The sequence below is a fragment of the Schistocerca gregaria genome, chromosome 1 (assembly GCF_023897955.1).
Source record: "Schistocerca gregaria isolate iqSchGreg1 chromosome 1, iqSchGreg1.2, whole genome shotgun sequence".
Lineage (NCBI taxonomy): Eukaryota > Metazoa > Arthropoda > Insecta > Orthoptera > Acrididae > Schistocerca > Schistocerca gregaria.
The window spans coordinates 106,837,613-106,864,927 of NC_064920.1; positions in this window are offsets into that span (position 1 = coordinate 106,837,613).

Sequence of the window (27,315 nt, forward strand, 5' to 3'; positions counted from 1 at the left end):
CTGAACCGCCGCGGCATCGTACCACGCTTCCAACTATTGACCAGCGGCTTGAGAGGCTTCATGCGATTGAGCAATGGACACGACTTCCTCGAGGGAATGGACTAACTGCAGGGCCCGTTGGCGGACCTCCCTATCAGGGGCCGAACTCACAATGACGTCGCGCACCATAACGTGGGCATACGACTCTCGCGACTGCTCCGTGACAAAATGACTCTTGCAACTAAGACCGTGCAGGGTAGCGGCCCACACCCGGTAAGACTGATGGGGCTGCTTCTTGCATTGATAGAACTCGAGCCTAGCCGCAACAACGTAAGTGCGGCGGCGATAATATGAAGACAGCAATGAACACAATGCGTCAAAAGACAAGGACGAGGGTTCCCGCAACGGCGCTAGCTGCCGCAAAACCTGATACAGCGAGGGAGATATCCGAGAAAAGAAAAGAGCACGACATACCTCCGCATCGGCAACATTAAACGCCTGGAAATGCTGCCGAAGGCGATGTTCGTACGCGTCCCAATCCTCCGCCGTCTCGTCAGACGGGGGAAAGGGAGGAGGGAACGGCGCTGGAGCAGACGGCGTGGAGAGCAACGCCGGAAGCACTTGTTTCATGGTTGCCATGACCTCCGTCTGCTGCTCAACCAAAACCCGCACTAAATCCTCCATGCCGCGGATAAGTTGCGAAACCGGAACAACGACGCAACACGCGAAAGAACGTCCCTACTCGTCGCCAATTGTGTAGTAACACGGTTCACGTTTTCCGTCGCACTTCAGAGTAAACCGGAAACTGTCTCATAGGCATGCCCGATGTGAACTGACTGGGCACGGCCCGTGCTGCCTGAGTTGTTGTTGTTGTTCCCTGGCAGAAGTCGCGGCCGAATTCTCGCGTGCCCTCTGGTGGACGGGACTCTACTTGCGGCAACTACCGTCCGTGACGTGCAGTGCCGATGTGCGCCTCCCGCGATCTTTGTGGTGGATACTGCAAAAAAGATGCTGGCTTTGTGATTAACAGAGGTTGGCATAGACGTAATAAGGTTTAATTGATGTGCTTGACAATGGATATAATTTTCATTTGGGTGTTTGTCTTTAATTAATTTGTGTACCCCATTCGAATTTCCACTCATAACATTTGTACCCTCGTAACTCTGAGCTATGACTTTTGGTCATCGCCAAATAATGGTTCAACTTCTTTCAGAATACTCTCAGTTATAGTATGAGTAGTCTGACTTTCTGAATTAACAAAGTTCCACAATTTTTAACTGGTTTCCCTACAACAACAATAAGCAATTGAAATTCACGAGACACATCTGTGGTTTCATCCGCAATTATTGCAACAGAATCATCAAATTTTATTTGTTTATGAACTTCATCATGGTACACTTACTACATGCATTGCAGTAGTTTGTTCTGCTCAGTCTTAGAAACGCCTTTGAACACTAATGCTTGACTGAGATGAACTTGAAGATCTTTATCGAGCTTCGTGCCCAACTGAATTAACTCACGAAAAAATCCCTTATTTTGAGAGGCATCAGAGTCATCATAGACCTGGAGACGTAGTTCCAAAGCACCACACAACTAAATATAGTTCACAATTAAATTCAATATGTATCTGCTCTTTTCTGCACATTTGTTGTACTGTCATTTGCTTGTCTGTATTGCAAATCTAATTTCTGCTGAATGTTGGTTTTGCCTAGAAATGAAAGACTATGCCCATTATTCATGTGTCACTTTGACATTTCATGTATTTTCATTTTACACCATATATGCCCAATATCAGTTACTCCAGTGTTGCACCAGTGAACATTTCCCCCAGATAATACAAAAGGAAAACAAAAACCATTGTTGCTTTCTTCACAGCTACAAATCCATTTGTTCTTTTGGTAAATTACTATACTGAACTTAAGGCCTCAGTTTTTTTTATTGCTGCTGCAGATTCAGATTTGGGAGTGGCCTCCCTAGTGTTTTCTATCCGAAATTTTTCAGTGTGAGTCCTGTTGCTAAATGGTGTTCTTAATAACCCATTTTCTTGTTCATGTTTGCTAATTTCACAGTCTACTGAATTTTCCCTTACAGATAACACTATGCACACAGTTATAAATTGTTAATTACCTGACCTCAGAATGACTACAATGTGTTTCTACAGAACTGCATTACATGAACATAACAAGTTGTTGTTGTTATGGTCTTCAGTCCTGAAACTGGTTTGATGCAGCTCTCCATGCTACTCTATCCTGTGCAAGCTTCTTCATCTCCCAGTACCTACTGCAACCTACGTCCTTCTGAATCTGCTTGGTGTATTCATCTCTTGGTCTCCCTCTATGATTTTTACCCTCCATGCTGCCCTCCAGTACTAAATTGGTGATCCCTTGATGCCTCAGAACACGTCCTACCAACCAATCCCTTCTTCTAGTCAAGTTGTGCCACAAACTTCTCTTCTCCTCAATCCTATACAACACCTCCTCATTAGTTATGTGATCTACCCATCTAACCTCCAGCATTTCGAAAGCTTCTATTCTCTTCTTGTCTAAACTATTTATCGTCCATGTTTCACTTCCATACATGGCTACACTCCATACAAATACTTTTGCAAAGGACTTCCTGACACTTAAATCTATACTAGATGTTAACAAATTTCTCTTCTTCAGAAACGCTTTCCTTCCCATTGCCAGTCTACATTTCATATCCTCTCTACTTCGACCATCATCAGTTATTTTGCTCCCCAAATAGCAAAACTTCTTTACTACTTTGTCTCATTTCCTAATCTAATACCCTCAACATCACCCGACTTAATTCGACTACATTCCATTATCCTCGTTTTCTTTTGTAGGCAGATTGTTTCATCCTGTATCCTCCTTTCAAGACACTATCCATTCCATTCAACTGCTCTTCCAAGTCCTTTGCTGTCTCTGACAGAATTACAATGTCATCGGTGAACCTCAAAGTCTATATTTCTTCTCCGTGGATTTTAATACCTACTCCGAATTTTTCTTTTGCTTCCTTCACTGCTTGCTCAATATACAGATTGAATAACATTGGGGAGTTTCTTCAGTTTTAATCTACAGTTCATAACCAATAGATTGTGTTCAGAGTCCACATCTGCCCCTGGAAATGTCTTGCAATTTAAAACCTGGTTCCTAAATCCCTTACCATTATATAATCTATCTGATACCTTTTAGTATCTCCAGTGTTCTTCCACGTATACAACCTTCTTTTATGATTCTTGAACCAAGTGTTAGCTATGATTAAGTTGTGCTCTGTGCAAAATTCTACCAGGCAGCTTCCTCTTTCATTTCTTAGTCCCAATCCATATTCAACTACTACGTTTCCTTCTCTCCCTTTTACTACTACCAAATTCCAGTAACCCATGACTATTAAATTTTTGTCTCCCTTCTTTTATTTCATCATACATTTCTTCATCATCTGCAGAGCTAGTTGGCATAGAAACTTGTACTACTGTAGTAGGCATGGGCTTCGTGTAAATCTTGGCCACAATAATGTGTTCACTATGCTGTTTGTAGTAGCTTACCTGCATTCCTATTTTTTATTCATTATTAAACCTACTTCTGTATTACCCCTCTTTGACTTTGTATTTATAACCCTGTATTCGCTTGACCAAAAGTCTTGTTCCTCCTGCCACCGATCTTCACTAATTCACAAGTATAAACAGAAATACTACACTGTTGTTTGGAAAACAGATGCTCAGCAAGTGGTGAATATGTTACTTTTTTGTTGTTGTTGTTGTTGTTGTTGTTGTTGTTGTTCTGTAGCAACAGTCCTGCTGTTGTCAAATACACTGATATTGAAATAATGCCTGTTAATTTCAAAATGTAAAGGCATAATTATATTCAAATTATGTATAACTATTTATAATGATATTTAAGTATATTATTTCTGTATTTGATTTAATTAAGCATTAATTTGCATTTAGCATTGCTGTAGTATTAACTTGCAGATGGATTGTAAAATTGTGCAATGTGCAATTCACGTAGATTGGCACATCCTCAGAAGCCACCCATTATTGTTATTACTATTATTGTTATTATTATTATTATTATTATTAGCAAAGAAAGTAAAAATAAGTCCACCATCTGCCAAGGAACCACACTGCTATTACATTGCATTAAGACAATGGAAATAACATAGAAAAAGACTGAGGAAAGTCTTAGAATATCATTTTATGGGATACCAGCACCGATTCAGAAGTAACATGGGAGTGGAGATGAGTGGACACCCATACCTTACAACGTCATACTGGTAGGAGAGAAGATTGACTGTGCAGGAAGTTTCAGTTATTTGGGTAGTGTCAAGTAGTCTTAAATGGAATAGCAAAAGGATTCATCTTTTTCCACCAAATACAAAACCTAACCTTGGCCAGGGGTTCCAGTAAGAGCTATACAGACCATGCATCATAAATACAAGAGAAGAGAATCAGTTACAGGCATGTGAAATGTAGTTCCTTAAGTCAGCTCTACAAAAAACCAGGAGAAACAATCAGAGTGAGTACATAAGGAGAGAGGTGCAGGTGACCTTGGCCATGGAGAAGAGAAAGAGCACTGCAAGGCCAAAGTCTCTGCCAGTATTGCTTTCATTGTGGGACTTGGTGCTTAATCATCAGCCACTGTGTGACTCCTGTTGGAGGACAGTGGGTCACATCCCACACACAGCAGTCACTATGCACCATTGCTGTGAGTGTATGTGGGGCAGAGTCACAAGAAGAGGGTGTTTCCTCATAGAACGTCTTTGCATGACAACATGCAGTGCCCCTGACACCATGGATGTGGCCTACTGAGGTTGCGAGAAATTCTCCAGCCTTGGGTCAGCATCATGGGTTACTTACATGAACATCTTCCCAATGGGTGGAAGCAGCTCACCTTGAGCCAGCACTGACCAGGATCAACACAGTGAGACATGATGAATAACTGTGTTATTATAAGTACATAATTTATTATTACAGTTATTGTCAATGAATTAGTGTTTGAGTCACTTCCTCTGAATGCATGCCACTGGGAGAATGCTAGCTTTCCATTTTCTTTTCAAAAACAATGATCTGGAGTTATACCTTAAGAGGTTGTATTTAAACACTTCATAAAAATCTTAGGTCTTGTTATGATGAATTTTTTTCCATTTCATGGAATTGGTCTTTATTGTGCATTTACTTAATCTTTCATATCACTTTTGTCGTTAGACTTGCTTAAATATTAAAAACAAATTTCTTGTCTTCTTTGAAAAACACTCTGGCCATAACTGTTTCCATTTTCTCAGGGCTTCCTCACAATCTTGGTTGTATCATCAGTGTATCTTAGTCCTCCTTGTCAAAGCTGTTTCATCAGAAATCTTCATCATCCCACCCTTCTTCTCTTCTCAGTATTTTGGAGTTTCAAATAGAGTTCATGATTGTTACCAAACAATGGAAAGTCCATTATGGACTGTAACAATATTATGAGAAGGAAAGTTGCTACTTGCCATATAGCAGAGATGCTGAGTCATAGATAGACACAACGAAAAGACTCTCAGAATTATAGCGTTCGGCTGTTAATGCCTTCGTGAACAATACACACACACACACACACACACACACACACACACACACACAGGTTAAGAGGAGTCTTGATTGAGGAGGGGGAGGCAGAGTATGTTGGGAATTGCGGACAGTAAAATGCTGCAGGTTAGACTAGGGGCAAGGGTGAGGTGGGGAGGGGGGTTGGGAAGAAGCAGAATAGGAGAGAAATAAATAAAAAGACTGGGTGTGGTGGTTGAATGATGGGTGCATAGTGCTGGAATGGAAACAGGAAGTGGGCTGAATGGGTGAGGACAGTGACTAATGAAGGTTGAGGCCAGGCAGGATACGGGAATGTAGGATGTATTGCAGGGAATGTTCCCACCCACGAAATTCAGAATAGCTGGTGTTGGTGGGAAGGATCCATGTGGCGCAGGCTGTGAAGCAGTCATTAAAATGAAGGATGACATGTCTAGCAGCATGTTCAGCAACACTGTGGTCCACTTGTTTCTTGGCCACAGTTTGTTGGTGGTCATTCGTGTGGACTGTTAGCTTGTTGGTTGTGATGCCTGCATAGAATGCAGCAAAGTGGTTAAAGCTTAGCTTGTAGACCACATGACCAGTTTCACAGATAGCCCTGTCTTTGATGGGATAGGTGATTTAGTGACCGGATGGAAGTAGGTGGTGGTAGGGGGGATATATGGGGCAGGTCTTGCATCTAGGTCTATTACAGGGGTATGAGCCATGAGGTAAGGGATTGGGGGCAGGGGTTGTGTAAGGATGGACAAGTATATTGTGTAGGTTTGGTGGACAGCAGAATACCACTGCGGTAGGGGTGGGCAGGATAGTGGGCATGACGAGAGGTAATCAAAACCCTGGCGGAGAATGTAATTCAGTTGCTTCAGTGCTGGGTGGTACAGACTTATAAGGGGAATTCTCCTTTGTGGCTGGATGGTTGGACTTTTGGAGGTGGTGGGAGACTGGAAAGATAAGGCATGGGAGATTTGTTTTTGTACAAGGTTATGAGGATAATTAGTCATTGAAGGCTTCAGTGAGCCACTCGTTATATTTCAAGAGGGGTTGCTTGTCGCTGCAGATTCAACAACCATGGGTGGATAAGCTGTACGGAAGGGACTTCTTGGTATGGAATGGATGGCAGCAATGAAGTGGAGGTATTGCTGGTGGTTAGTAGGTTTGATATAGACAGAGGTACTGATACAGCTGTCTTAGAGGTGGAGGTCAACATCTAGGAAGGTGGCATGTTGGGTTGAGTAGGACCAGGTGAAGCAAATGGGGGACAAGTTGTTGAGGTTCTGGAGGAATGTGGATAGTGTGTCCTTTGATCCAGACAGCTAAGATGCCATCAATGAATCTGACCCAGATGAGGGGTTTAGGATTCTGTTTTTTTTAGGAAGGATTCATCTAGAAATTCCATGAAAAGGCTGGCATAGGATGATGCTGTGCCCTGGATTTGTTTGTAGGTAATGCCTTCAAAGAGAAGTAATTGTGGGTGAGGATATAGTTGGTCATGGCGACTAGGAAGGAGGTTGTTGGTTTGGAATCTGTAGGGCATTGGGAAAGATAGTGTTCAATAGCGGTAAGGTGATGGGCATTGTGCGTGTTAGTGCACAGGGAGGTGCCATCAAAAGTAATGAGTAGAGCACAATGTGGTAAAGGGACAGGAACTCTGGAGAGTTGGTGGAGGAAATGGTTGGTATCTTTTATATAGGAGAATAGGTTCCAGGTAATAGGTTGAAGGAGTTGGTCTATGAGAATGGAGATTCATTCAGTGGGCTATTATATCCTAAATGCCTCACCTGGTTGAGATTCACAGATGACATCTTTATTATCTGGATCGAAGATGAGGACATTCATCCAGAACCTCAACTACTTCTCCCCCATCTGCTTCCCCTGGTCCTACTCAACTCAACATGCCACCTTCCTATATGTTGACCTCGACCTCAAAGATGGCTAAACCAGTACCTCCATCCATATCAAACCTACTAATTACCATTTATACAACTGCCACCCATTCCATACCAAGAAGTCATACCATACAGCCTAGCCAACTGTGGCTGTTGCATCTGCAGTGACAAGCAGTCCCTCTCGAAATATATCGATGGTCTCACTGAAGCCTTCACTGACCATAATTATCCTCCCAAACTTGCACAAACACAAATCTTCCATGCCTTATCTTTCCAGTCTCCCACCACCTCCGAAAGCCAAACTGTCTGGCCACATAGGAGAAGTCCCCTCATAACTCAGTACCATCCAAAACTGGACAACTGAATTTCATTCTGCCAGGATTTTGATTACCTCTCATCATGCTCTGACATGAGAAATGTCTTGCCACTATCCTCCCCACCCATCCCATAGCGGTATTCCGCCATCCACCAAACCTAAACAATATACTTGTACATCCTTACACAACCACTGTTCAGTTTATCCAGAATCTCTCTCCTTAACTTCCTGCCTTCCTGCTGCTTCTTCATAACCAATAAATTACAGTGAAGTGTTTACATCAACCACTGAAAATAGGGGTATTTTGCAGTATTGAAACCTCTGTCATACAAAAGTTATATAAAATATCTGAAACTTTTTGGTGTATCCAGGCCTTATCCAAATTCTTTCAAAATTCTTAAACCACATGTAGACAATAATTAGAATGACATCCAGAAGCAAACTGTTGCAAATCCACTTTTTCTCAAAAATGAATTGTTTGCACCATTTTGTTCTCTGTGGTGTTATCTGTAAATTACATCCTTAAAATGTACCAGTAAAATAAGCTACAGCTGCAAAAGTCAATGTATACACATCTGGTTGCAAAACAAAACTAAGTAAATCCATTAACGGTAAAGGAAAAGATAAATTTCTACTTACTGTAAAGGTAACAAATTAAGTTGCAGACAGGCAGACAAGCTTTCAACCTCAGCTTCATAAGAAAAAGAGAAAAGCATACCATTCACTTGCACAAGCAAGCACATCTCATGCACACATGACCAACATCTCTGACAGCTCAGGCCAGAATGTCCAAGCTGCCAGAGTTGGTGGTCATGGGTGATTGAGGTGTCTTGCTTGTGGGAATGAATTAATGATGTGTATTTCTCTTTATTACAACAAAGACTGAGGCAGAAAGCTTATGTGTATTTATCTTTTAATTGCACCTGCCTGCAAGTTGGGCCTGTTATCATTACAGTAGTTAGCAATCTATCTTTTCCTAGATTTTTTTATATTTAACACCCAGCTGGCGTGCATGTGGACATACCATATTTTTTCTGATGCAATATACTTACATATGATAATCACACTACCTGTCGGGAACATTATGCCATTGGAACATAATGCTACTAAGGTTGGTCTTCTGACAAATCACCAGATGTGTGTGGGAAATGATCAAACTACTATTCCTGTAAAAAAATTACAATGTCTAACAGTAATTGGAGAATTGTTTTGACATGGGGAATTGTGACTCCAAAGCATTGACGAGTATACCTGACTGTAAGAGGTGATAGATTCATTTTGTAAACACCTGCACAATGTAAAAACACAAGGGTTCAACTGGATCTGCTATAGCATACAACATGGCAGACAATATATCTGTAACATCATGGATATGTAGGATGTCCTCTCATTCATTTTGTAAACACCTGCACAATATATCAACACAAGGGTTCAACTGGATCTGCTATAGCATACAACATGGCAGGCTATATGGCTGTAACATCATGGATATGTAGGACGTCCTCTCACTGGCTCCCCTAAACAGAGCCCCACATATTCTTTGTCACATTATTGACTGTGATGTTCATTACAGTACACCAACTCACATCAGTGATGTCTTTCCACCCCATTTGTCCACGGGAGCACTGTTCATTATTGCATAGTGCTGGACTCTTGTGCTTAATAACACTTGTTTGACAGAGTCTTGGCAGGATGTGGAAGCTTTTGGAAGTGCTGACTGAAAATACTTGCAGTCTGTTCTCAAATCTGGTCACCTGGTAGATCTAAATGTCAAATAATTTCCTAGAGCTGAGGAAAATCGAGGCACCTAGCTGCTGCAAGTGTGGATGTATCAAAATTTCTCGAATGATATATGCCTATAAATGATAGAACTGTTATGCTGCTTGAATGTAAAGTTGCTGTTGCTTATGTTCAACATGTGCAAAGAAAATGACCATGTCCAGTCATAATAAATGGTTCAAATGGCTCTGAGCACTATGGGACTTTTGAGGTCATCAGTCCCCTAGAACTTAGAACTACTTAAACCTAACTAACCTAGGGACATCACACACATCCATGCCCAAGGCAGGATTCGAACCTGCGACCTTAGCGGTCGTGTGGTTCCAGACTGTAGCGCCTAGAACCGCTTGGCCACCTCAGTCATAATAGATGTATGGGTTTGACATGGAATACTATGATTTTGATGCTTTGATAGCCATTAGGAGTATGAGAGTTCCTCCATGTAAAATTATGTCCATTCATAAGAGTAGTGTAGATATTGATATTTCAATGAGAGATTCATCACAAGGGTGTATTTCCAATACTTCACTTATTGTCAAATGCCATCAGACAGGTAATGTAATTATAATATTTAACTGTATTTAAACTGATAAATATGTAGTTGAATTCCTAGAAAAGCTGCAGGAGCATGGTGGAGGTAGCCAGTAGCCTGAAGGCATGGACACTTCCAGCTTAGGGTGCAAGTCACCACTGAGTCTCCTGAACTGAAAACTGAGGTACAAGAACACAGTAGACCTAACCGTGTCACCCTCTCAGCCAAAGACTGGTGAACTAATACACAGTATGTGCTGTACAGCCTTAGCAGTTGCATGTGTTGTGAGTATTTATTTGGAAATTTGAGAAGATTCAAAATGTTGTGTTTGTGCTGTACAATAATTCCCTCCCACATGCAATGATGGGTTGGCAGCTTGGACACGGTGGTAGTATCTGTGACCTATGAGATGGGAGATGGGCATGCACCTGCCAGCATAGCCAGTACTTGGTGGTGGTGCATGGGGGCCCATGGAAGTTTCCATGATCTCTAACATCCAGCAGTGACAACTACAGTGGAATGGATTGTTGTTAAAATATATGTGTTTACAAAGTGCCCTGTCTGTATGATGATAGCTGCTGTCTGTGGCCATTGAGTACTTCTCAGAACATGCCAGTGGACTCTGTCTTGCAGGGGAAAGATGGGGTGGTATTTGGTTAAGTAAAGTTGGATTTGTTATTGTTACTGTTGACCACATAAAATGTAACTAGCATCCACTGCCATGGGCAGCGGAGCTGTCTGGCTACTCAGAATGCATCTTGTTATGAAACTTCCTGGCAGGTTAAAACTGTGTGTCCGACCGAGACTCGAACTCAGGACCTCCGTCTTTTGCGGGCAAGTGCTCTACCATCTGAGCTACTGAAGCACTCTGCTGCAGAATGAAAATCTCATTCTGCATCTTGTTGTTCCCGTATTGATCAACAGTCTCTGTATGGTCAACATGCTAATATCTGAAGATGTGCTCTTAAGGTAGAAAACTTGTGTCCCTCGTCTTACAGTGCAGTGTGGTCAGAAGTCTGAAAGCAGATGATGCATGGTGTGGCCTGGCAGATGGTGGACGGCACATATGTTTAGTGAAAATGATGTGGTATTGGAGGAAGATGTTTATGTTCTCAAATGTTGGTGCATACAAGACCTTGGATACATTTAGCACAACAATATATTTGCAGCAGAAATTAAATTAGTTGATTTTCATAATGTTTGCATATAATTTTCTCAAACGTTGAAAATTTGTTTTGTTATAATGAAGGATCATTGTAAGGTGGTAGTAAGTGTTTTGAACAATGTATTTGATTACCGTAAATTGTTACACACTTAATTTGGTACTGTAGTGGAAATAGACTATTTCTGCAACTTTTTTATACCACAATTTCACAATCTCTCCCTTTGTCCACAGCACTAGCCAATAGGAACACGGTATTCTGAGGAGGTATCAAAACATCTCCTGTATGTCTGGAGACGCTGGTTAACAATTTTATTTTATTACAATGTGTTCTGCCTTGGTAATTATTTAAGACCAATTACAAGTTCCCACCAGGTAGGAGAAATGTGATATAAGCATCTTCCAATGTGTCTGTACATTTTCCGGAAATTGGAACATGACACACTTTAATTTTTTTGTATTGTTCTTTGTAGCTTTACTGCTTAAATAATATCTGTTTAGTATGTGACTCTCTTAACTTTATCAAAAAAAAAATTCCAAATCAAAAGCTTCATAAACACAAGAGTTATGGGCATGTATGTAGATAAGTATCTTTTTGTATTGACATTCTAGCTGAGCCCAGTTATCAGGACATCACTTACTGCAGTTATTGTTGTTTGTATTTAATTAAGTGTCAAAGTGAGGTTGGTAGCATTACTGCTGTAGAGTCTTTGGTGAACTGAGCAGTGTAAACTTTACTGTGTGTCTTTATGCCTTAAGCCCCTTTTACACTGGGGCAATGTTGTTTGACATTGTGGACTGCAAAAGTGCCACATTGTACATGACGTATGTCGTCGTATGATTCATACGGCATAGACAACATCATGTGTCATGTTGCAAGCTGTTGTAATGTGCTGTAGCTAGTTCCCAAGCTTAGTGAATTAATGTGTAACATTTTCTGTGAGGCAGCAGTAAATTCAAAAATATTTAGCGTTCATATAGGAATACAGACAAGCTGATGTTCTGTGGAACGTATGTGAAAGTAATTTTAAAAATAATGCAGTGGAAAGAGATGTCATACAAAATGTCACTTCTAAATATGAAATTGATGAGAACATTCTCAGGAAGAAGATTAAAAATCTGAGAAGTGCACTTCATCGCAAACACATGAGTGTGATGAAGAAAAAAAGCAACTCTGTGCCTAATACAGATATGAATTATTAAAACTCACCCAAGATGTGGCAGAACCACATGCAAGAATGGACAGCTCAATTGTAAGTATCTCGATTTCAATAACTTCATATTTGTTAAGTGAGTAGTGTAGTATACCAATCCATGGCCAGAAACTATCAAGAAATATCAATATTTGAGAAACAGGAAATTTTATTCTATTCTTAGACAGTCCCACTGTTTTTCAATTGTTGTAATGAATGAGCTACATATAGTACCTTCCACCAAATGGATTTGAATAAATATTTATTTTTACTTATTTTTTATTTATTTTATTTATTCATCCGTTGACAATAAATATTGTATGGATGTTGACAAAAGTACATGTAAGCCATTTCAAAGAAATGGGACACAAACAATATATACGTAAAAAAGCACAAAACAAAATAATACAATGAAGTTAATAATAATACAATGAAATTAATATAGCCTATATACATCCCAGCTTGTTATTTTAAATGCATAGTCTGTTTTTCATAAGGCTTTAGTTTTGTCCTTCCTAAATGGCAGGTACTTATATACACAACACTGCTTAAGTATATATTTACATCACACAACAGCTGTCCTTTAAGTATGTAAATGTAATGAATGATTAGGTAATGAATGATTGGGTACAGATAGAGTATTTTCCATTTTGCCTTTATAAATATCATCAGAAAAAATTTATTGACCTACATAGTCATTTACACAATAAAAACATTGTTCTACAAGAAATTTTTTTAAATTCTGTTTTAAATTTGTTATCATCTTCTAACTGCCTGATGTTGACTGGCAGTGCATTATACAGTTTTGCACCGATATGGTTCACATGCCTTTGTGTATTCGTTCTTTTTTGTTTGTTGAGTATGGAGTGCTGTACTATTACGGGTATTGTAGTTATGAAAGTCAGCATTTGTCTGAAAATCTACAACGTGGGTCCTGACATACAATACACATTTGTATATGTATAATGATGGTATAGAAAGTATTCTAAGCTTTTTGAATATGGGTTTGCAGTGTGTCTGTGGATGACTGTGAATTATTATTCTGATGGCCCTCTTCTGCAACAAAAAAAATTTGTTTTAGGTGCCCTGTTGTGGAACCCCAAAATATTATTCCGTATGTGGCAAGAGATTGAAAATAGCTGAAATATTCCATTCTGGCATCATCTGAGGTACAAAAATTTGCAATAATTCTGAGGGCAAAACAGGCTGAATTAAGTTTCTGTGCAAGTTTTATTACGTGGTCATTAAAATGTAAGGTTTAATCCACATGAATCTCCAGCAATTTTGTGGATGTCACTCTGTCTAAGGCTTTGTCACCCCACAACAGATCGAGATTTACATTTTGACATCTTTCCCTAAACTGCATACAATTTGTTTTATTTACATTCAGTGTCAACCTGTTTGCATTGAGCCAAGAGTGGATGTGATTTAGTACTTTATCAGCAGTTATTAGGAGCAATTGCTTTGGTGCACTTACTATCACACTAGTATCATCTGCAAATATTATTGCTTTGGCTGCATCATCTGAGGTGTGAAAATCATTTATATAGACAAGAAACAATATTGACCCTAGGATGCTGCCTTGTGGTATTCCTATTTCTACATTTTTTTCCTCTGATACTGAATTTATTTTCTGGTTGGAGTAAGTTGATGTCAGTCCTACAATCTCTGTTCTGTTTTTTAGATATGATTCAAACCATTCTTTTCCTATCCCATGTATACCCAACGCTTCCAATTTTTCTAAAAGAATGCCCTGGTTCACAGTGTCAAAAGCTTTGGAGAGGCCTAAATTTACTCCTACTACACTGTAATCTTTTTCTAGATTTTTGATTATTTGTTCAGTGTAGCACATTACTGCTGTTTCGGTATTTTTATGTGCTTGGAAGCCATGCTGATTTCTGTTAAGCAAACTATGGTCATTTAAATATTTGTTGATTCGGTGCTTCATCAGTTTTTCTAATATTATTTGAAAATGCTGGGAGGAGAGATATTGGGCGATTTTCTACCTTACACCTGTTGCTGATTTTAAAAAATGGCTTCACTTTTGAAATTTTCAGCCTTTCTGGAAAAGCTCCTTCACTTAATGATAAATTGGCTATGTGTGCAAAGGGCTTTGCAATTTGTGGTGCTGTCCTTGTTATGATTGACACAGGCACCTCATCTATGCCAGCCGACATTTTGAGTTTCAAGCTTTGTATCACTTTCAACACTTCACCCTCATTTGTTGGCTCTACCCTCATCCTACAAGCTGTTTTTGGATATTCAGGTTTTTCTTCATTTGTAAATTTTAAGCTTAATGAAGTTGTTGCATTTATGAAATAATTGTTAATATAATTTGGCAAATCTTGTTAATTAATATTGACATTTTTAAAATTTTTGAGGCTAATGTCCTGGTTTTCACAACTCTTCCCCATTTCAGTCTTCAAAATACCCCATATGCCTTTTGATTTGTTTTCAGACTGTCTTATAAAACTATCATTACTCATGAATTTTGCTTTAGCAATTAGTTTTCTATATACCCTCTTGTAATTCCTGACAATTTCTATGAATTGTGTGGTCTGTGGATGTTTTCATTTTAGAAATTAGTGTCTTTAGAGTTCCCCATGAAGTTTTGATGCCAGCTGATCCAAGAACTTGGCTTTGTATTGCCATGTGACCGGATTTTTGACAGCTTTTTTGGAAAACACATTTCAAAATATCCCATGAAAATGGAAGAAAATGTGTTATATGCATCATTTGTATTTGTTAGGGATAGTACTTCTGCCCAAGGCTCATTAGTTAGCATATTTATGAACTCTACACAGTTCTCTGTAGAAAAATTTCTTTTATACATGAAGTGTGTTTTTTTCTCTTCCGGTGGCCTTGAAGGGATTTTGAGGACAAGAGCACTGTGGTCTGATAATCTCAAATCAGTAATTGTTACTTCAACTTCTGTGCATCCTACATTTGAAAATATATTATCGATAAGACTGACTGTATTATTTGCTATTCTTGTGGGTGAGTGTTTGTGTGGAAGCAGGTTGAAACTACATAACAGATTTAATAACTGGTCTTTTAGCCTACTTTCACTCATAAGATTAATATTGAAGTCCCCACACACAACTACAGTGGCTCTATTGGTGAACAGTGTGTTAAGCAATATTTCTAACTGGTTAAAGAATATGTCTGCATCACCAGTAAGTGGTTTATATATTGCTATGACTATGATTTTTCCCTGTATTTCATTCAACTGCACAGCTGCACCTTCAAAATGATTTTTCACACTCAACGATTCAGCTTCACACCTTCTTTTATAGCTGATACTTGGTTTGGTAAATATACATACACCTCCATTTTTGGAATTTTTTCTACAATATTGGCTTGCCAACTTAAATGGATGAATATTAATGCTACTTAGTTCAAAACGTCTGCACCAATGCTCCACAATGAACATGCAGTCAATATTTCCACTGTTCATATGTAGTCGATACCTGTAAAAAGTTGTTTTAAAATTCATTTTACTATGGTAGACCACACAAACAAGTTTGCAGGAAAAAAGTTTGAATTCATCTAGATAATTCTATTTGTGTAAATGAGTATACATTATAGTATGAATGTAATTAATACACACTGAGGCAGGATGATTGTATTGGTATCTCCCTTGCCACTCAATCTTTTCATGTAGTGCCATAAAATATTCTTTGAATCCCTTTCATACTGCCTGTGGCTCACAGAAAGGTCTTCCAGGTACCTTTGATAAATTTGTTAAATATATATAGCTGTGGGTAGCTTTTACCCACTCTCCAAGAGTAATTATATCATCATCTATATCTTCTGTGTCCAAACTCCTTTGATGTGAGTAACTAGTTTTGGATGTTGTACTTTGCCTTAAAAAATGTGGAGATACATACAAGCTTGCATAACTTTTCAAACATTCCCAACTTTAAGTAACACTGGCAGTGCTAAACACTCTCATAGCCAAGGGCATTATTTCGAAAGAATTTTTGATAATATATTGTACCTGACAAAGTCAGCAATTAAATATTCTTTCCTCGGTAACCACCCGTATATGGTTTCATTAAATTTATGGTCAATGGAAATGCTCGTCCATTACTAAAACACATGGTGTCAAGTTTTCTCTTCCTGGAAGAGATTCTGGGGAATGAATGTTTAATTTATTTTCTGTTAACACTTTATGAAATGAAGAGTCCTTAAAAACTCCTCCATCTGATACAAGGCACTGACAGCCAACATGTACCAACTGAAAGCAGTAATTTGCATATGCAGTCGCCATAAAGACAATGCTAAATGCCTTTTTACAGTCAACACATTCCAGTATTGGCAGGGCACAATTCGTACATGTTTTCCATCTATGACTCCTATACAGGAAAGGAAGTTCCCCTTCACTGAAATTTATGGTGACATTCTTACATTCTTAAGTATTCTTTGGAATCTGAAAAGTAAAACATAATTGTTACTTTCCCTGCTTTTTTCCAAATGACAACATAGAGGACACAGAAACAAAAGATGAAGATGCAAGTCAGCCTTCTGAATAACATGCGCCTCAAGCACCAACTATGCCTTATGAGGAAACACAGTGCATGAGAATTACTAAACCTATAAAAAGAACAGCTCAGGAAATGGAAAGAGATGCTCAAGCCGAGGAATATTACCAGATTTTAAAAACTGTTGACAACGGAGATGAGTGGAGGGTTCATCGCCAATGAAATAAGAAAATTACCTCCCGACAACACAAACATTGCTATTCAGAGTGGCTTAGGGGGAGTATCAGAAGCAAACTCCCAGCATCACATCACTACTGATTATCATATTGGGAAACAGTGTAAAATAAGCTCTCCAGAAGCTGACTGTGAAACTATATATGTTGACAATGATACTGGTGAGAGTAAAGAGTTTGCTGAAGTACCAGTTACATCATAAGAGTTCTGTCAGTCTTTGCAATTTAAACAGTATCTGAAACACTTTGTAAAAATTATTTAAATACGGTCAGTATTGAATGCAGTGTACTTACATTTATGTAATTCTTCAGAACTGATGAAATAGCTTCACATACTTCTGGTACTATGAAGGAAATAGCAGAATATGAGACTTTGAATAAGTACATAAATGACTTGTATGAATTCTCAGTGGCTAAAAATGTGATGCCCAGTTGAATTCTTGGTGAAATATTACCTGGGCACTTGGTATTTTTCTTTAGAATAAGATGTGTAGTTAACTGCAGTAAATAACTGAAGTCTGGATTGGACACCCTAAATAATTACTAAATAATGCACCATCATCTACTTCTAGATCTCCTAGTATACTCATTCATGGGCCTTCTTTAAATATTCTTCACCTCCGTCATCATTTCCTTCCCTGTTTATTTTCATTTCCATTGTTAACTGCACGTGTGATGACCAAGTAAGCAACCACTGCTGTAACTTTATCACCCATTCTCCTGCAAGACCAACCCAGTCTGATACAAATTCTGTTGCTCTGATATAAATTAACCTGCTGCATGCAACATAGGCTGCAAGATGTTGCCTTTTGTAGCATGCTACAAGGAGACACATGCCACATATCAGTAGCATGCCACAGTGTTGCTAGATGTTGGCTCAGTATAAACAAGCCTTTAGTGTTTGGACATGTGGTTTACAAATGTGAAATAAAACATAAAATACAAACAAGTGCAATCTCTTCTTTCAGCCTAAAACTATCATAAATGTAATAGGTTATGGACCCAATTTCATTTATGTGCCCAAAATTAATTAATGACTTAAAACAGTCAATGAAAATTTGACAACATGTGATATGAATGAAAACTGTGTTAGTGCAAGTAAACATTAAAACAAGTGATTTTTCACCCACCAGCAAATACAGTAGTCAGAATTAGAGGCTAAAGTTTCATCAGCTCAGTTTTGAGTAAAATACTGGCAGCTTAGTTTTGTGGTTAAAAAGGTCAACAGCTGAGTTTTAAGTTAAGAGATGCACTCAGAAGTAACTTTTAGGCTGCACAGTGTATTCTGAGATAAAATTCTCCAGAAATAGATATGTCAAAAAATATTAAACCACTAACTGGAGCAGGGGACTGAACATTTTGGAAAAGGAAAATAAGACACTTGCTGATTTACCATGAAGATGCATTGGACACCACTGATAAGAAATTAGTGAAGCCCAAACGACTGGAAGTGCAAGAGACATAGAAGTTAAAAAGCATAAAGAACAGTCTGGAGTGTATTGAAAGGTGAACAGCTATGCAAAGAGCATGACAAATAATGCAATGACAAAGCTTATAAACAGTTATAGATAAAGAAACTGCCCGTGATACATAGGATGCCTTAAAACAGAAGTTTAATTTTCAATCAAGGATCAGTTGTTCAAAATCTGCACCGACTTTATCTCTTTAAGCTGGTTATCAGGTGAAGGTGTGTCTACTCACATAGCAAAACTGTGGATTGAGTTAAACAATGAACTTAAAGCTAGAAAGGCAAGTGTTTTACCAGACTTAATGCTAGCTTGCTTGGCCTTGCATATTTTACCATGTGAATTTTAAAACTTTCAATCAATTTGGATGTTGTTAATGCAGGATGATAAGAGAACATTTGACAATACAGTTATGTATGTATGAAAGAAATTTCATGAAGAATGCCAGCAGTGACAAAACACCACCAAACAAAGCATTAATGGTAAATGTAAGCAAGCAAAATCCAGATGGCAAAGGCAAGTTTATTAATAATGAGTCAAGAAGAGGTGACACTTCCGATTACTGTAAACAATAGGGCCACTGTGTGAAGGACTGCAAAAAGTGAATTTCTGATGGAAAATCAAAGAAAAATAGAAGTAAAAACCAGGAATATTGCACAACTGCTAGTGCTGTGTTCATGTCCATACGTGAAGAGGCCTGTTCAGTTGAAGATTCAAGAACATTGTGTGTCAACAATGGAGCTACAAGGCATGTCACCAACTCTTCATAGTGCTTTACAGAATTTTTAAAATGTGACTCTCTATGTGGTGTAAAGGTGGCTAGGAAAGAAACCCTAATAGCAGTGGGAAAAGGCAATATTAAGTTATCATCACTGACTGACAGTCAGGATATTATGTTGGTGGAGGTATGGTATGTTCCATAACTATCAAGAAACTTGCTGTCAGTAGTGGCTGCTCATGACAGTAATATAATAGTGAATTTAAGTCATCAACAAGGAAGTGTTGCCATAAAATTGATGACAAGGATGGAAACCACTAGCCATATGGAGCTTTTTAAAAAGCAAACATTAAACCACATTTGCCCAAAGAAATGGCTGTGATAAATGCTATAGAAGAGACTTCATTATTGCAGGTGTACCATGAAAGATGGGGACTACAAGATAAACACAATGTCAGAATTATGTTAGAACTGGAATTAGGCATAAGTTTCCCTTGGAAAAGGCATTTTGGCAGCCTTGCATTTATGGCAAATCACATTATTTACCTTTCAGTCAGAGAGAGAAGACAACCAAGGCAGGTGAATGTGAAATGATTCACTGAAAGGTCCACAGACATGAGTGGATAATTTCAGAAGAAGAGATATATGGTTATGCTCAAAAGCTACTATACAAAATTTAGATATTGACACATCGTAAGACAAAAATGAGAAGTTAAGGATGTCTTAAAATTTGTTCTTCAACATTCAAAGATGTTGGGCCATACAGTCAGAGAACTGCTAAATGACAATGGTGGAGAATTTGATGCTAGAGAAATTCAGGACATACTGCATTCAGAAGGTGTTACTCAGAGACTGGCAGCACCCTACACTCCACAACAAAATGGTGGAAGGGAGCATGAGATGAAAACGTTAGTTGAAAAGGTGAGGACCTTCAAGTATTTGAGTAAGGAAGAAAATTTCCTAGCAGCCATGTGGCCAGAATTGGTTACAGTATCGAACTGGAAAATCAGCTTTGGAAGGAATTAGTCCTTTTGAGTTGTAGTTTGGTAAGAAGCAAAGAATAAAGAATTTACATATAATAGGATCTACATGCTCATCTTAGTGCAAAAAATACAAAAAATGTATAAGAAAGCTGTCATTTTGGCTAAAAGAAGAAAACAAAGTCACTCTCAGCAGTTATTTAACCTTCCACAAAAGGCCTGAAAGTTGTGAAGCATAGGTCACGTTACCATTGCAGTACATTGAGCAAAACAATCAGGAACTTACACAGCAAAAGAATAAGATGAAGAAGGCCCCAGCAAAAAAGAGTCTTAAGAACCAGAGATTGAAGAGGACGGTGCTGATACCAGAGAAGAGGAAGTCCGTGCTCAGCCTCATCACCAGCTGCAAAACTGCTCAATCATTGTGAAACCCTCATGGCTGAAAGACTTTGTGATGTTCACTGAAGATATGATAGGTCAAACAAATGAAGAGCTAGCATCATATGAAGAAGCTGTAAACAGTACACAAAGTGTTCACTGGAAGGAAGCTGTGAGAAATGAAATGAAGTCATTACAAGATGATAAAACATGGGAATTAACTGCTCTACCAGAAGGTGCAAGAGTGGGTTTTCCATGTGAAGACTTCTCTCAATGCAAGTATTGAGAAATGTAAAGCAAAGTTTGTTGTCAAAGGTATTAATCAATGATATGGTGTAGACTACAGTGAAATATTCAGTCCTGTAGGTAAGATGAGCATAATTCATTCAATGCTAAGTGTTTCTGCAGCTGAGAAAATGCATCTGATACAATTTGATGTATCTACAGCATTCTTGTATGCAGAATTAAAAGAAGTAATATATATGCAATAGCCAGAATGGTACAGTGATGGAACAGAGAAAGTTTGCAAATTAAAGAAGTCTTTATGGACTTAAGCAAGATCCAAGATGTTGGAGTAAGTGTTTTGGAGCATTTCTTTTTTCTGAAGGTTTCAGATGCAGATCCCTGTCTACATATCAGAGAACAATGTGACAAGAAACTGTTCATCACACTTAATGTCAGTGATGGGTGAGTTATGGCAAGTGATCAGCAAGGTGCCAAGAAGTTTGTTGATGAACTGAAGGCTGAATTCAAGATCACTGTTAAACCAGCATCATATTTCCTTGGACTTGAGATAAAATCCTTTGATGATGGTCCAATCAAGATAAAGCAAGAAGCCTATCCAAAAAAGATATTGGAGCAGTTCAATTTTCAGGACTCCAAAGCACATTACAGAGAGAAAGGAAGAATGCACAGATGTGCATCTTTCCCTGTTGACAAGCAGTTAGAGCACTGATGTACCTGATACTTGGAACAAAACCTGACCTAGTTTACAGTGTGAGATTCCTGTCTCAAACCCTGGACTCAGGATCAGCAGAAAATATGAGGTTGAAGTGGCTACTCCACCATTAGCAGGTACATGTGACCTAGGCATAATCTATCATCCAAATTTGTGTAGTGGATATTAGATTGCTACAGTGATGTTGCCTTTGAGGGATGCAATAAAACTGGATGGTCAACATCTGGTGTAGTTATCACACACACAGGTCAAGCCATCACCTGTCTCAGCCAAAGACAGGCAATGACTGTCATATCTACAACAGAGGCTGAGTTGGTAGCTGCAACAGAAGCTGCTAAAGAAATAATTTATCTGTGTAGACTTTTTAGAGGAATGAGTAAGCTAGCAGAAGTTCAAGGTTCTTCAGATTGACAATGGAGCAACAGTGAAAATTGCACAAACTGCTGAGTTCTACCATTGGGCAAAACATATAAAGAGAAAGAATTTTTTCACTAGAGAAAAAGTGTTGGAAGGAGAGATGGACACTCAGCACATTTCAACTGAGGATCAGTTAGCAGATATACTGACAAAGCGTCTGACAATACCAAGACTTAGTTTTATGTCAAAAATTGGGTCTTTCATGTTGATATGTTTGTATTTCTCATTTCCTCCTTTATTCATAATCAAATATGGGGAAGTGTTGTAGTTATCTTTGTTTGTATTTAATTAAGTGTAAAAGTGAGGTTAGCGGCAATACTGCTGTATACTGTTTGGGGAACTGAGCGATGTAAACTTTCCTGTGCGTCTTTGTGTCTTAGTGTTTGAACATGTGGTTTACAAATGTGAAATAAAACATAAAATAGAGACAAGTGCAAGCTCTTCTTTCAACCTGAAACTATCATATATGTAACATCATTTCATTTAAAAATCTATATAAAAAGAGTTTTAGTCTGAGAGCAAAAAGATTTTGTATAAGTTCTTATAAGTACAAGCAATTGTGCAAGGTTTGATGAAAATCTGAGATAATGGGTGATATGACTTGTGTTATTTGATGTGGAATGACCCATCAGTCAGTACATAACCCCAGTCCTCTGGAGCTGGCCACCTTGTTCTCTATACCCTGCTTGGCACCCAAATAAGACTGTCGTTAGATCTTGCTACATACTTGCTGCATGGATCACTGTACCCATAAATTAAGTGCCAGATATTATTTCCTTGTCCAAATTGTCTAAATTATTGTCCTGCAACAGTATGAAAGACACACAGCTCCCTTACTGGACCTACTGGTCTACCTTACAGGGCAAGGTATGCCAGGAGATGGCTAGTTTGATGCTGACTGTATTAGTTATCAAAGTATACCAGATTTGTACTACAACAGTATAAAACATGTGACTCATTTATTTGCTCTGTATTCTTTGCTGACTGCACCACAATACACCAGTATTGATTAGAGCAAAAGCTTTCTAAATTATTGCACTTATTACCAATCTTAGTTTCACTAGATTATGAGTTCACAAATCTCATTAAGTTTAAATAGATGCTTAGTGTTACTTACCAAATTGTCATCTTTTACATTCTATAAAATTGGCCTGATCTCAGTTCCTGTTATCACTCCCAAATTGTATATTTCAGAAACAATTGATTTAAAATGTCAGTTACCACAGTGAGGTCATGTGAACACAATAGCTTTAAAATTGTGATACAAATAAAATGCAAAAAAAAAACTTTGACAGATTGTTTCCAACAGATTCTTCACTAAATTTTGCATTAGAGTTTCATATTTTCAAATGTTTTGTTTACGTGAAATATTTTCTAGAGAGGGATTGTGTATCTGAACACTTACAGGACTGTAAATGTGATTGTAAATATATTTTCTACATTATGTTTGTGACATCCAAACAAGTAATTGCTGTAATGCTAAATAGATGGGTGCTTGCGCCTGTGTGAGTCAGTATGTGTTAGCATGGAGTAGTATGAGAGACAGTCAGTTTGTGAAAACTGATGTATTTGTGGAAATGTTTGAAGTCTTACAGGCCTAAAATCCTGATTTTATTTCACCTTCAAGGATTCTAATGTTACTAACTGTATGCTATTATGATGTTGTTTGTCAGTATTTGTAAAAAGCTTCATGAATTTCTCACATTTTAGAATAGATTTTTGACATAAATGTAGCACACCATTATTTACAACATATTGTTACAGTTGTTTGTTGGAACTGGGATAACTGAATAATTAGGATTTGGATTTCAGATAGCAGTCATCTACAAACTTGGGACATTCTGCAATAATGAAAAAGACTATGTGGGAATACCAAAGATCATACTGGGTGCTGTAAGGAAAAGAGGATTCATAACTCAAGTGAAACAAAGTGATGGTTTGCTGATTGGACCAGGACTCCAACAATGTCTAAAGCAAAAGGTAAGTACTGTTTTTGTTAGTTCCTAGTCATGTGCAGCGACTTTAGGACTTCACATGTAAAATTATTTAATTTCTATCATCGAACTGAAAGAATCATGCAAAAATGATTAAAGAAGAACCATTTTCATTCTGTGGTGTAGGGAGGGATTCAGGTTATGAACAAAGTTTCAGTGGTTCATCTTTAGGGAACAGCATATGTTGCACTAAATAAATAATAAAGTTGATCAAAACAGATGAGAAATTGAATAAACTGGGTTGTCATGTAGTGAAAACCAGAAATGAATTAAACATGGAGTTGAACTGTGTAACATCCTAATGAAACCCAAAACACAATTAGGAAAGACCATCATAATTTAGAGAAAGGAAAATTTATCCTGACAGGTACAACAACTTTGCCAATAATATAACACCAGAAAGTCTTGATAAACACCAACAGCTTGACAGAGTGTGTTTTGGTAGAAAGGAAGAAGAAAAATGGTTCAAACGGCTCTGAGCACTATGGGACTTAACATCTATGATCATCAGTACCCTAGAACTTATAACTACTTAAACCTAACTAACCTAAGGACATCACACAACACCCAGTCATCACGAGGCAGAGAAAATCCCTGACCTCGCTGGGAATCAAACCCGGGAACCTGGGCGCGGGAAGCGAGAACGCTACCGCACGACCACGAGCTGCAGACAAAGAAGAAAGAAAGGTCATCTTTAGTTATTTGCCAAACATCTAACTAATAATTGCAAATTAATAGCATGGAAGTTAAGTCCAAAGAAATGTTGGTCAGAGGATTATGTGGAAAAGAGTTGAAAATGCAATGAAGAAATTCAATGTGTCTACAATACTCATTCCCAGAAAAAATAAGTCGCTTGCTAGCTATCATGCCATCAAGTCATATGAGAGTAGCGCTTGCCATAGTTGAGCAAATGGAGTGTGATGAGATTGTTTTACTTTCAAGAGTCATTGCTGCATTACGTAAATACACGGATTTTGTGAACTGATATTCAGACTAGAGACATGAACCAAGATAGTATGCTGACTGTGTATACCAAGCTCTTGGAATTTATTAACAGGAGGAGGCAATATTGGACTTAACATTCATATAAGTGAACTTATAGACAGAAATGGACAAAGTTTCAAAAAACTGTAATACACGTGTAGTCTTGAGTAGGAGACATTGACACGAATACATGAAGAAGATACAACTATGCCAAGAGTTAAAGCTGTCATAATTGTGACGATACTTGAAACTAACAGAACTGCCAGTGCTAATTAACTGTGTGTGCATGTGGCGTGATGTTTATAAAATATTTAGTGAAAAGGAACAACAAAATTGTTCATCAAAAGTGAAAATTCAATGTGTCGCCTCCATCATTCTATGAATATTTGGTATTTTCACATCAAAAGTTAATGAACAGTGACTATTTAACTTGGAAGTAAATTCATGGATGGTTAGTTGTGACAAGGAAGGTTTGGACATATATAATATTATGCTGCAAGATAGTTAAGACATTGTTAAAGAGTATCTGTTTATCTCGCATCATTAGAGCAAACAGTTTTGCTTAGTGACAAACAAACAATGACCAATATGATCTGCAATTGAACTTTTTCCTCACTTTTGGTGTTGTGGATGATGTGCATGAGGGAAGATTCATCAATAACTGCACTAAAGTGTTAACTGGGCACATAATAATTCAACTTCAAACCATAAGAGGCAATCAGAGTGTGCAGTTCGCATTAATAAGGAAACTCTGCTGACTTTAATCATTACACAAGGAAGGATTTCTTAAGCGCTTTTTCAGGTCTTATCTCTCGTTAACCAAGGAGACATCCATCATCGTGCATTGTGTCTTGACTCCAGCAATGGAGCTGTAGCAATAATAGCTCCACAGCATCGACAACACCAGCACACAGCAGAGAGGAGACGTCACAAATGTCAGCAGAATTAAATGACAAAAATTTTGACAAAATATTGTGTGTAACAAGTGAATTATCAACTGAAGTTGTAAAAATTGTGATAATTGGAGATAAAATAGTCAAACTAAGTATCACTATAGAAGTAGGGCAAAAGAGCTGAATGCTTAAGTGGAATCTCATTCAAAAGAAGTTAGGGTAAATCAGGGTGATATGGTGAACAAAAAATTTGGGCCTCGTAGAAGACACACACACACACACACACACACACACACTACACACACACACCACACAAAGTACATGGGTGAAATGGCGAATTCCCTTTGGGTAAAATGGTGAATGTATTTCCCTTGCTTTTTGCTTCTGAACCCCGATATTGCATTCTCTGTTGTAGCTGCTTGTATCTATGCCTTTGTAAGCAGTCCTCCGAACACTAGTCTGGAAATTTTTCTATTTGGATTAATTTTAATGTATGAATTGCAAGCATTGTAGTAATAGGATTTCAGAGCTTTAAAAATGCTCTGTTTAGTGGCTGCAGATAGTGTGTGTTGTAGCTGAATAGACAGAGCAAAATTATGGTTTTTTTTTTTTCCTCCTGCAAACTCTAATGTATCCACACTGCTGCAGTGAGAGCTATGTCCATCCAAAATAAGCATGACTGCTCCCCCAGGCTTCCTTGGCACAAAATGGTTCCTCAGCCACAGAACAAAAATATCAGTTGTTATGTCCACCGACTTTTGTGACATGAAAATCACAGCAGCATACCATCCTTGTATTCGGCCTTTTCATTTTTCCCTTCAAAACACAAGCTTGGGGTGAAAACATTCCCTCTTCATTGCAGCAAGCAATTACAGATATGGTTTCGCCCTTTTCACTGGATGTTATTGAAAGGACACTCTTAGACCCCTTTTCTGCCAACATGTAAACTGGTCTATTATTCAGCTGAAGTCCGGACTCATCTATGTTGAATATATTTCCCAACTTATCAAGGAGGTTATGCTCTACCAAAATGTTCTGCAGCAGTGAAAAATAGTCTGAAACATTTTTTGTACTTAAACTTCTTGTCTGTGCTCGTGAAACTCCTTCCGATTTGCAGATTGAGAGTTCCAGATTTCTTTTTCAGAATAAACCTAGCCAGTCCATTCTCAGTTGAAAGAGTGATTTTGGTTATATTTCTCAGCTAGTTTATATGCCATTGTACTTACTTCCATCCTTGATGGTACAAATCTGAAGTTTTGTAATTTTATGATATGTTTTACCAACTTTTTCTCACATTCTTGTGTTAGTACAGGCGACCCACCCGAAGGTTTCTTTGTAAAGCACCCATTTGCTAATCATCTCTTCAGCATTGACCATGGAACGTAAAACCCCTTTGAGGCCTTATTCAG